This window comes from Protopterus annectens, chromosome 10.part0, assembly GCF_019279795.1.
Source record: "Protopterus annectens isolate FY-2018-M chromosome 10.part0, PAN1.0, whole genome shotgun sequence".
In the NCBI taxonomy this organism is placed as follows: Eukaryota; Metazoa; Chordata; order Ceratodontiformes; family Protopteridae; genus Protopterus; species Protopterus annectens.
Window position 1 is genome coordinate 475411758 of NC_056744.1, and position 11341 is coordinate 475423098.

The window sequence follows — 11341 nt, forward strand, 5'->3', positions numbered from 1 at the left end:
AGACATTCTGTATTTTCAAAATACAATGCTGGATAAATCATGTAATAGTAGAATGAGTGATATTTAGAAAATAATCACACAGAGAGTGCCAAAACGTATTTTAAATGATCTGTCCTATAAAAAGTCTCTCCTGTAAATACTACTTCTGCTTCAACATAAAAGCCAGGAGTATCTTGTTTTTATTTATTTATTTATTTAATGTTTGCTTTTTGGAATAGCAGACTGACCCATAATGGATTAATTCAGCCAAAAGCCAGAGTACACGCAGATATGAACATGTCAGGTCAAGGGGAAAATGTGTCATGTGCCCATTAGTGTAAGAAAGTCCTTCTATACTGCACAGCTTATAATCAAAGGGATTGTGTCTAGGTCTAAGGATGTCATTACTCCTCTTTACTCAGCCCTCATTGGGCCAGTCATTGAATATAATGCCCCCTTTGGCATGTACATGTCCTGACACATGCAAGAACTGGAACACCCACAGAGATACCTACTGAAAGGATACAAGGCTTAGACAGCATGTCCTACATGGACTAACTCAAAACCCTGTCAGTATGCTCAGTATCCCACAGACTGCTAAGAGGTGACCTGTGTCTGGCGTACAATGCATCCTCCAACCCAGTACTGCTAGATTTACTGCACATCAACATTCAAATGACAGCAGAAGCACTCAATCTAGGGATCTAAACATCTTCTCTAAAATTATTAGATCAGTTTAAAGCAGGGGTGGGCAAACTTTTTGATTCATGGGCCACATTGAGTTCTAACATTTGACAAAGGGGCCAGAACAGGAGCAGATAGATGGCATGCTTTGAAAACATCACCTCATTGGGGGAAAAATACACATCTTGGGATATGGAGAAAACATGTGCTTTAATTTCCAATGAAAATGAAGAAAAGCATTACAATAAAATCTCTGACTTCGAAATGAGTCTTTAAACACTGAAAATCAAATAAATGACCATTTTATTTTAAAGCACTGAAAGTTCTGTTATCCTTCAGGATATCACCATCACTCTCCTCCTGACTGTCTTTTTTTTCAAAAACGGTAGGAGATGCAGATGTACTTGTCCTGTTCCTTTTATTCAATTTGTTTCCCCAGTGCAGCAGCAGCTTCCAGTTCTTTTGTTGAGAGCTTGTTAGCATAATTAGCATGCTTTGTGGCAAAGTGACGGCTAATATTATACTCTTTAAAAACCGCCACAGTTTCTTGGCATATCAGGCAAACAGCAGATGATCGGTGTTCAGTGAAAAAATATTTAGTTGTCCACTCCTTATTGAACACTCGACATTCTCTGTCCACTTTCCTTTTCTTGGGTCCGCTCATCTTCATAGAGGTGCGGTGGGTCAAAGGGTAAAGTGCAAACGTGGAGTAATAGGCCTACGCTTCACCTCAACAAAGCCAAATATATCTAGAGTGCGCCATCTAGTGAGGAAGCATCAGAATTGCAGGGGAAATAAAACATTAACAAGGTTAATTTATTAATTTTTTTTCAAGTTTGGCGGGCCGAATCAAAACGTTTAACGGGCCGCATGTGGCCCCCGGGCCGTAGTTTGCCCATGCCTGGTTTAAAGGAACAGGTATATCTTGCAGAGGATACCACTAATATGGAACAGACTCCCCATCCAGATAAAGCAAAGTTCACCCCATCCATATTCAGCCACAACTGGGATACAGACAATTTACCCAGGACTGCCCTCTGTACAACTAATGGACAGAGGCAACTCCTAAATGCTATATCCCATGCATGGGTTTCCTCAAATTATCTATGGCATAACCCATTTATTGCCATTAGGGGTATTATATAATTATTGACCATGGAATGGGTAAGGCCAAGGTTAATTCAAGTCCAATAAGGGGAACTGGCTAGGCTTAAAATGGCCCACAAGGGCAGCTAGCGTAGTACTTACCTATGAACTTATGAGATGGGATCTTGGTAGCCTAGTGATATTTGGTTGTATCTGCTGTGACAAGATGATCACATGCCTGTGCAAGAAATATTCACTCGGCAGCATCCTTCTGGCTAGCATCATGACTAGACATGCAAAAGTATGAATAGTTTCACGTAGTGTGTGGGAGGAGAATATATGATGAACTACTATGATAAGTAGGCACTACAAAGGCTGGGCTTTTTCTTCAATGGTCACAGATATCAACCTATTGATCTTATCCAAAGTTTTAATAGATATTCTCAAGGTCTGTTTAAAGACACCTTAAGGACCAAAGATTAAGGCACTGAGGATGAATGGTACCAAGTCAAACATGAGTGGATGACCTTAATCAGAAAAAAATATTAGCAAAAGAGGCTGAAAAACAAACATACATTTTCTATGTGTCAGTTGCTGCTTTATCTAGGTCTCTCATATATATATATATATATATATATATATATATATATATATATATATTATTTTTGAATGTAGCTCTTAATGAACTGGTCTGAATGATCTTTTGAGTAACAAAAGTACTGGTTACTGTGTGAACTAGGTAGTCATGAACTAAATAATGCAGATTTATTTGATTCATAACACAAGGCTCAAATAAAGATATACAGTTCTTTAACAGAAGGCTCAAATAAACATATGCAATTCTTGACACAGATCTTGGATCTAACTTTCCTTGTGAACTACTCTGTCTCTAGCCCAAAATTAAAAAAAAACAAAAAAAATTTCAGTTCCTAATCTGTCACATTTCTTTTTCTTCAGAGCAACGACAGAGAGTAAGAGAAGGTGGGGGTCCTGTATGTCACCTGCTCCCTGATTTGGTGGTAGCTGTCAAAGGACAATGTTCCCCAACAATGCCATATTGTTTTCCTATAGGAAAGCAGCATAACTGAAAATACACAGCCGGGAAGATGGAACAGGCAGTTGCCTCACTGACAGTATTAGCCAGATGCAACAGTTAATCTGTCCAACATTTTGTGTTGTATGAGTCTAGCAAGCTATGCTGCAGTAATGAAACCGTGCAGATTAATGGAAGCTTTATTTGAGCAATGAAGGATTAACCACACAGATTGCATGTGTTGTGAATGTAAAAGCAAAATGTAAATTATACAATGTTATTAATATTTAGAATAAAAGGAATCAGCAGATATAAGAAGTTAAAGTGAGATTAAAGAATTGAAAGTACTGACATAAATTTTTACTCTGAGGTTTGATAAAGTTGCGGTAAATACATTTTACATAACCACAATGCTTAAGTTGTTACAGAAGAAATACCAAAGGAACTTAACTGCTGTGTTTCTGTTTTCAGGTTCTGTCAGCCGTATGTAGTTTCATGTTGTCAAAAGCTCAGATATGTAAATGAAACTGTCTGGATCATATTCAGAGAAATATAGCCTGCGAGTTGGCTAACAATACACAAAGTAGCATAAGCAAATAGGAAAGAGAGAATGCCCAGAAGAACTTACTTATATTTCCCTTTCATTACTTAAATAAATTAAAAAATAAAGACTAAGTGCCTCTCCTCAGGGATAATGAAGGAAATCCATCTAAATAACCTGAAACTGGGTAGCTGATATAGTAAAACCAAAGCTGCAAATGGACCGTGTTGGCCACATTGAGAAAGAACCACCATTTATACAGTTGTTTAAGGAAGATGTGTAATAAGCAAAGCAGAAAGGATATGACCAAGTACATGAACAACCACAAACTTGACCAGTCTGGGTGTAGATGTTTCTTTTCCACAGTGTGTTTCAGATTGGCTGAATTTGTAAAAAAGTGATTTAAAAAAAATCTCACAACTTTTTAAGTGGCCACTATCTGATTCAAAAAGCACTGCAGAAATGAAACCCTAAGGAGCATCTTCCTCTCCGAGGTGAAAGCTATCCAAAACTATTTGGATTATAAAATTACATGTTATCCACAAGTAGCTTGACTCTACAGCAAAGATCAAATTACATTTTTTTCATATTAATATACTGTTGTAGGTGACTGGATTCCTGGCAGAGTGATTTGTACTTCTTTGTTAAAAAATCACATTGCCAGGGATTTCCAATCAACTGCAAGCTTTTGCTACCTTATCATAACATGTCTTAATGTGTCAGTGATATTTATGGTAACTTAAACACAGCAGTGAATCCACTCAGCACTGTATATTCCCTCAGATATAAGGTCCCATATTTCATATCAGAGAGGATCTAAAGTCTGCAAGCAGAACTTCCTTCTTACTGTTGACCTTACCTTGTGCTAAACTGCAGTTCAACAGAAAGGTGTTGATCATGTGTCACTATTGTTGCCACAAGACAAAGTTCATTTCTTTATAGAAGATGTTTTATTTTATTTTTATTTATTTTATTTTTATTTTTATTTTGATTTTACATTTGTTGACTGAGCTAGTCTAGTTGGATATATGTCCATTTTCAGTAGAGGCCCGGGGAGATAAGCTCCGAAATTAAAAATTATAATGATACTAAATGAAATCCCATTAAAGAAATACATGTAAAGTAATCAGATAAAATTAAGACATTGTAACTAGTGACATAGTTATAAGATATAAACATGCAGTAGTTAGAAAATAAACTAACAAAAATATTGTAACACATGACATACATGGAGAATACTATCAAATGTACAGAGAGTAGGGATATAGGAAAGTAAGAAGAAAGTAAGTTTACCTTTTTTTTTAAAAAATGTAAAATAAAAAATAAAAAATAAAAGATGTTTTACTAAGCTGAAGGAGTTAAATGAAAGTTAAAAAATTCATTTCCATGTATCTTTTTGTAGAAAGGGTGATTGTTGAGAGCATTTCCACACAATTGCCTTGGCATACAAGGAAGCTTAACTGGGTGCTTAGAGATTTAAGCTGAAATGCTTCAAGCTGCAGGGATGTATCCTTTAGCTACAGTATCTACATGAAAGCTCATAGGTGCCCTGAGACAAACAGAGATGCTTGGAGGTGCAGGACTTAGTCCATGCTGTGAGCAGATGTTTGTGTACTATGTTCACAGTGGCTAAGTTCCGCAACTCTGGAGCAGTATCCAACTCAATACAGTGACGCTGAGCAGAACCACCCTCAAATGCCTGAAGAAGGTTCTTCTCCAGCATAACATACTCACATGGTAAGTTCTTACAAACTACATTGTTAATTTTTTATCATGTTGAAATTCTACATTTTGCCTTCAATTTTTTATTTGTCAATAGTAATCTATGATGACCTAATCACTCTCTCCACAGTCATCTGTATGATTTTATTCAGTCATTATGTTGCAGTTCTGGCAGAATAAAACAGGTCGCTGTATATATCATTTATAATAGACTCTATATTGACCTCTTCTTATACTGCAAACTGACATTCGGTTGCTTTACAGTTTGTAGTTAATTGTATTGCAATATATAAAATGTCATACTTGTAACCTTCTCAGAATGTTTAGAATTACTGTGAATTTGGTGTTGCTGTGCTTACAGACCTGTGCTTTATATACTGTAATGCAAGGTAATGAGAAGTTATGTAAGTTTACTTTTACCCTAAAATTCAGTTAATTGTTCAAAAATGAAGGCTTGCTGTGGTTGAAATAAAAAATAATTTAGGTTAGTTCTATTTTGCTGAGAGTAAGAGTGTCAGGTGGGACAACTTTCTGAAATTGTTCCCTTCAAAGTGGTATGTCTCAGTGTTTTTGAGAGGAACTGCACCTTTTTCCCCCCGTGAGGGTATGTTTCACTCATATACTCTTTTTACATAAATTTACTAACTTCTGGATCCCACCATTTTACCAAGAGGAGCAGTTTCAACAAGTCATCCTGCTCAGTGAAATTCTCTTGATATAACATAGAAATATTCTTTGTTTTAGTAGAACACACTAAAGCTGTAATGACACACCGCTGCATGACTTTGCGGGTGTCGTGAAACTTCTTTTTTTTCTATGTTTTAGTGCAGACAAGTGAGTCATTGCTTCAAATGTTTTACCAGCAGTAACAAGATGAATTTAAACTATTTCATGACTAGAACATAGTCTAATCATTTATTTTAGCATCATTCACAGTATCTACAGAGGAGTTCTTGTGTGTCAGAAGCATGGCACCTAAACAATGAAATAACATGGCATTTTTCTGTCTGACTCTCATTGGGTGCTCCTTAACACACACAAACACGTACGTATGCAGATATTTTTAACTTCTCCTCATACTTTGGCAATGCAAATATCCAGCCAATGGTGACTTTCAACTGTTGATATGTTGAATGTAGCATTTCCATTCTGCTTTGATTCCCATATTGATGTAAACACCTACCATTTTGATATGCCCCAATACAAGCTATCTGACCTAAAAGTTTAAGGATGCAGTGCCTGGCTTCATGCTTAGTAAATGTCACTGGGTAATACTTAATCAGAAAAACAATACAGTAATAAGTTTGTGTGTTTGCAGTCTGCACAACTGAGCAATGATTACTATACTTCAATATACTTCAGCATACTTAAATTTCTTCCTTCCTTAAATATAAATGATGTCACTGGATTGTGGTTATGTGAGTACATTGTTTTCATTTCAAATGACTATGAATCATCCTAAGGAATTTTTCTGAGAATTTATGTTTAGAAATATTAGTTTCACTACTTTTTTTATAATTTTAAATACGTAAAAGACAAAGTCACTGGGCTATTTTCCAGTAAGGGTACAGTGACATAAGTTAATTGAATTGCTGAGGATCACACAGTGTAAACTTTTAAGCCAAGTATTCACCTTTGCAGAATATTGCCTAATCAATTATACTTCACCGACCCATGGACTATGCATTCTCTAAAGCACTGTTTTTTTTTTTTTACTTTTTTATTAACAATGTCATATACATGTTTATTAATCATATTTTCAAAATACAAGCTCTCCACTTATGCCATATCACTTGGTTTCACAAGTTCCTCTGTTCTTTAAGATGACTACTTCCCAGGTTCTTTAGACCCAAATGAACTTCAGACTATTTCCTGGAATTTGTCTGTGAAGAGTATGTTTAATTCTGAAGTGGCTTTTGTGATTCCCTTCTGGGCACCAATGACATTTTTTTTTTGATGAAAACGTTTGGTGCAGCTCCTTTCTCTCTACTTGATTTCTAATTTCCCACTTGTGCATCTCAGCTCCAACTTCTTCAGTTCCTTATTTGAAGTTGCAGCTCCTTCTTCACTGTGGTAAAAAATATTTCACCATTTTGCACCATCATTTCCCTTTAGGTATGTTTGGAGAATCCCATATTAGTGATAATTAGCTCATCTAAATATCCCACAATTTAATAACATTGAACTTCTGATTGTGTACCTCAAAATCAGTGAAAAACTCTATATCTGTCTCAGTAGTATACATCCCATCAAGCAATAACATTAACACAGCCAAAAATATTCTGTACTGGATCTCTGACAACATCCCCCAAGAAACCTTCATCTTAGGTGACCTAAATATATACTGGCAATCCATAAATATCAGCAACCCCAAGGGCTCTATTCACCTCACCCACCTAATAAGTTCCACTAGTAGAATCAACAAAATCACTAACAGACAGTCCACACAGGACTGGATATTGACAAACAAAGCCATAGTATAAAGTCTTCTGGTTGTTTACCAGATACTGTAAGTGACCACCTCCCAACCTATGTAACCAGGCAACAACAGGGTTCACCCAAACAAATAATCTAAAAATATGTATGCAATTTAACAAAATTGGACAAAGATACATTTATTACAGTCCTGTCCCACTTTAACGGGAATGTATTGAGTAATACCATTAGATAAAGTAGTTACTCACTTTAATTACACCTTCCTAAAATACTAAATGATTTAGCACCAGTTAGGAAGGAAGAGAATAATCTAATTCAGCTCTATGGTTGACAAAACCGACCAAATAGTTCATTATACAAAGAGATAATGCATGGAAAGAAGGGTATAGAAATAAAACAGTACATTCCTATCAAAATTTTCAATATCTCAAAAACCATACCAAGATCCTTGTTAAATCTGACAAGAAGTCATACTACAGTAATCTCCAAAAAAGCACCAAAACAACCCCAAGCTTTTTTGATCCTCTCTAAATAAGCTGTTATGCCCAGGACATACCACTACACCCTGCCCTTTTACTTCAAACAACAAAGAATCTGTTGCTACTCGGTTCAACACTCATTTTTTTCCAGTCAGTTCTATCACTAATCAATGACCACCTCACTTCACCCCTCCAACTTTCATCTGTTCTTAACAGCAACAAACTGTCCATTAGTTTTCATCCCATCCCAACATCAAGCATAAAAAATTACTAGCCAAATGAAAACCAACACCCTCAGCTGCCAATAAGCTTCCCACTGAATTCCTCAAAAATATATGCAGAAGCATTAGCTTTCCTTGTCTCCATTATAATCAGCTGGTCAATAACTGAAAACCATGACCCATCTATCTGGAAAAAATCTATTATTATACCCCCTCACAAAGGAGGTACTTCAACAGAGTTAAACTAGAAACCTATTTCTATCCTGTCACCACTCTAAAATCCTCGAGTGATGTATTTACTCTCAGCTTATGAAACATAAACAAACGCAACAGCTTGTTCAATACCTAACACGGTTTCAGGCCTAACCTCAGTACTACTACTGCCCTCCTCAGGCAAACCACAGTACTACTACTGCCCTCCTCAACTTCACCAACATAGTAAACCAATACAGAAATGAGGGTAACATTGTTTGCTCACTTTTCCTTGAACTTTCCAAAGCATTTGACACACAAAAAGCTCCTCCCTGAACATGCAACAGTAGGTCTCACTTACCCTTCCCTCTAATGGTTTCACAGTTATCTATGCAGTCATCAGCAGACAACTAAATGACAACATCAACTTTCTGCAGTTCAACCAGTCTTTGTTTGCATTCCTCAAGGGTCAGTACTTGGCCACTTTCTATTTAATATTTTCATAAATAAACTTCATAGCGCAGTAACACTTGCCATTCTCGTAAAACATGCTGGCAGTTCACCCCTTATCCACACTGTCCCATCCATAACAAAATTACAAAAAAATCACTCAAAAATCTTTCAGTGACATTGAAATATGGCTAAAAAACTCTAACTTGCTACTTAATGCCAAAACAACAAAGTTATGCTATTTACTGAAAAATAACACCTTAACCAAAAACACATTTCATATTACCTCAAGTAATAACAGAAAAATAGAAACTATAAGCCAGACTAAACTACTCTGAGTCATAATAGATGGCAATCTCAGATCTGATCACCACATACTTCATTCCTTCAAGAAAATTCACCAAAATCTTGGCTGCCTCTATAGGGCCAAAGCACTGCTTAACAGATCAAGCAAGGATTACCTCTTTATTATATTCCCCCTATTCTTACAAATATCAGCACTATGTATAAAACTAAACTAGCCTCCAACAGCTACAAAAGCTAAATAATTAAACTGGCTTCAACTCCCAGACCAATTGACATACTCACAACTAATCATTGCCCACAACCTATTACACTCCCCAGACAAATGCCCAGCATTATAAAATACTTTACTGTGCTATTCACCCACTAGAGACCTTCACTATAGTAGTACATTTTTACTATGTATAAATAAGGCATTCAACACAACAGGAGACTCTCTCTACTCTCATTATGTGTCAAAACTCTGGAATGAAATCCCTACACAGTTAAAACATATAGAAAACTTAAAATAGTTTCAAAACTTTGCTTAAAAAGCACCTTTGCCAAAGATGGCCCTGCTCTTCCTGCTCACCTGGCTAACTGTACTCAGATTACTTTTCTCCAGCTGTTACAGACACTTTGCTTACCCAGTCTTTTTGTAACTTATCGCTCCTCCTTATAATGCACTTATTTCCTAAACAGTTACTTTTCCTTCTTTTCTCACACCCTACCACTAATTAAAATTCCTCCTCTGTCCATTTATCTTCCTGCTGATTTCCAGAACTTCTCCTTCCACATCTTGTTTTTTGTTTTGTGTAAAATGCTAAGTTTACTTAAGAAACATTTATAAATGTTTAAAAATCATATAAATAAGCTAATGTATAGATGTTTTTACTTTGCAATTATAAATGTGCATGTATAACTTAAATTTTGAGCTTTTCTCTCCTGGTCTTTGCTGAAAATGGGTTTTACCTGGTCTGACTCTTCCCAGTCAACAAAGGCAAATAAATAAATATAGATGTTATAAGTTTGATGATTAAATATAACTACTGTATTCATACTACAGTCAGCAGACTAGGTCTGGGATTATGGATTTAGTACCACAGAACGGCGGTTGAATAAAGTTTTCATCCATGATTACCACTTGGACTTTGGCAATCACTTCTACCAAAAAACACTTTCCTCTGGGCATACAGACATTTCATGTGCTACATTTTTTGCAGTATGTTTTCCCCTCCATGTCTGCCAGTCATTAAGCCACCAGTATGGCCGTCATCACTCATTCATGAAACAGGAGCATGGCATCCAGAGTGGTTTTCCCTTTAAGTCATATCATTCCACTGGCTGTCCATGGAAGGTCCCAAGGGGTAGATCTTCAGTGAGGAAATGCAAGGGTCTGCTACTCACTTCTGTAAGTAGTACTAACTCTTAGAGTCCTACCGTCTTGAATGCAGACACCTCTCTCCATTTCTGGTCTACACAGCCATTTGTATGTGAGGTGTGTGTCTACCTGTCCTCCCTGTGAAAGATTCTTCTTATTCTCTAATTGGTTCTTTCGGTTGTTGGCTCATTAATCAAATCCTCTTGGCAGGGTATCATCCCTCCATTTAGATTGCTTTTCTGATAATCTCTTTCACTTTTATATTCAGTTCTTAGTTTCCATTTTGTCTTACAGAGTGTGCATAATAACCAGACCCATTGTAAACACTTGTTACTGCCATAATTATTAACTCTGGTGCCAAGTATGAAGTAACTGTTCTGCCAAGAGTGTGCAGGTTGTAGACCTTCTCTGTTTGAATCCTAAAGGAGAAGGCACTTAACCATTTCCCTGACATCCCAATTCTCCCACTACAGAATGAAAAACAATGCTGCTATGATTGGCCATGCACCCAAAGCTAGCTTTCCATTCAGCTGAATACATCATTCGTAAATATGCAGATTTATAAATACTCAAAAAATGTTAATGTGCTAGAATACTTTTTAGTTCTTAATTCTGTAATATTGACTGTGGTTGTTTTTTTTTTTGTTTCTGTTTTTTTTTAACAAGTACTAAACCCTTTGTGTTAATTTCACCACATATAAATTTACATGCCATTCACTACTCTAGATTAACTTTGCCTTTTGCAGAATAAATGTTGGTTTCTCTGAGGTATATTTTTATTTATTTAACTATCCTACAAGTGCCATAAATCAGAATGATTTTTACAAAATGGAGCCCAACTAATATGAGCTTAGT

General features: G+C 36.2%; 1 long non-coding RNA gene across 2 annotated transcripts in view; it reads left to right on the top strand.

Annotated features, from left to right (window-relative positions):
• LOC122813193 overlaps positions 1-3101 on the top strand; it is a 236708-nt gene extending 233607 nt beyond the window's left edge. For both annotated transcript variants that reach the window (XR_006366647.1, XR_006366648.1), the window contains one exon: positions 2707-3101. This is a non-coding gene — a long non-coding RNA (uncharacterized LOC122813193). The remainder of the gene's footprint in view (positions 1-2706) is intronic.
• The last annotated feature ends 8240 nt before the right edge of the window (positions 3102-11341 follow it).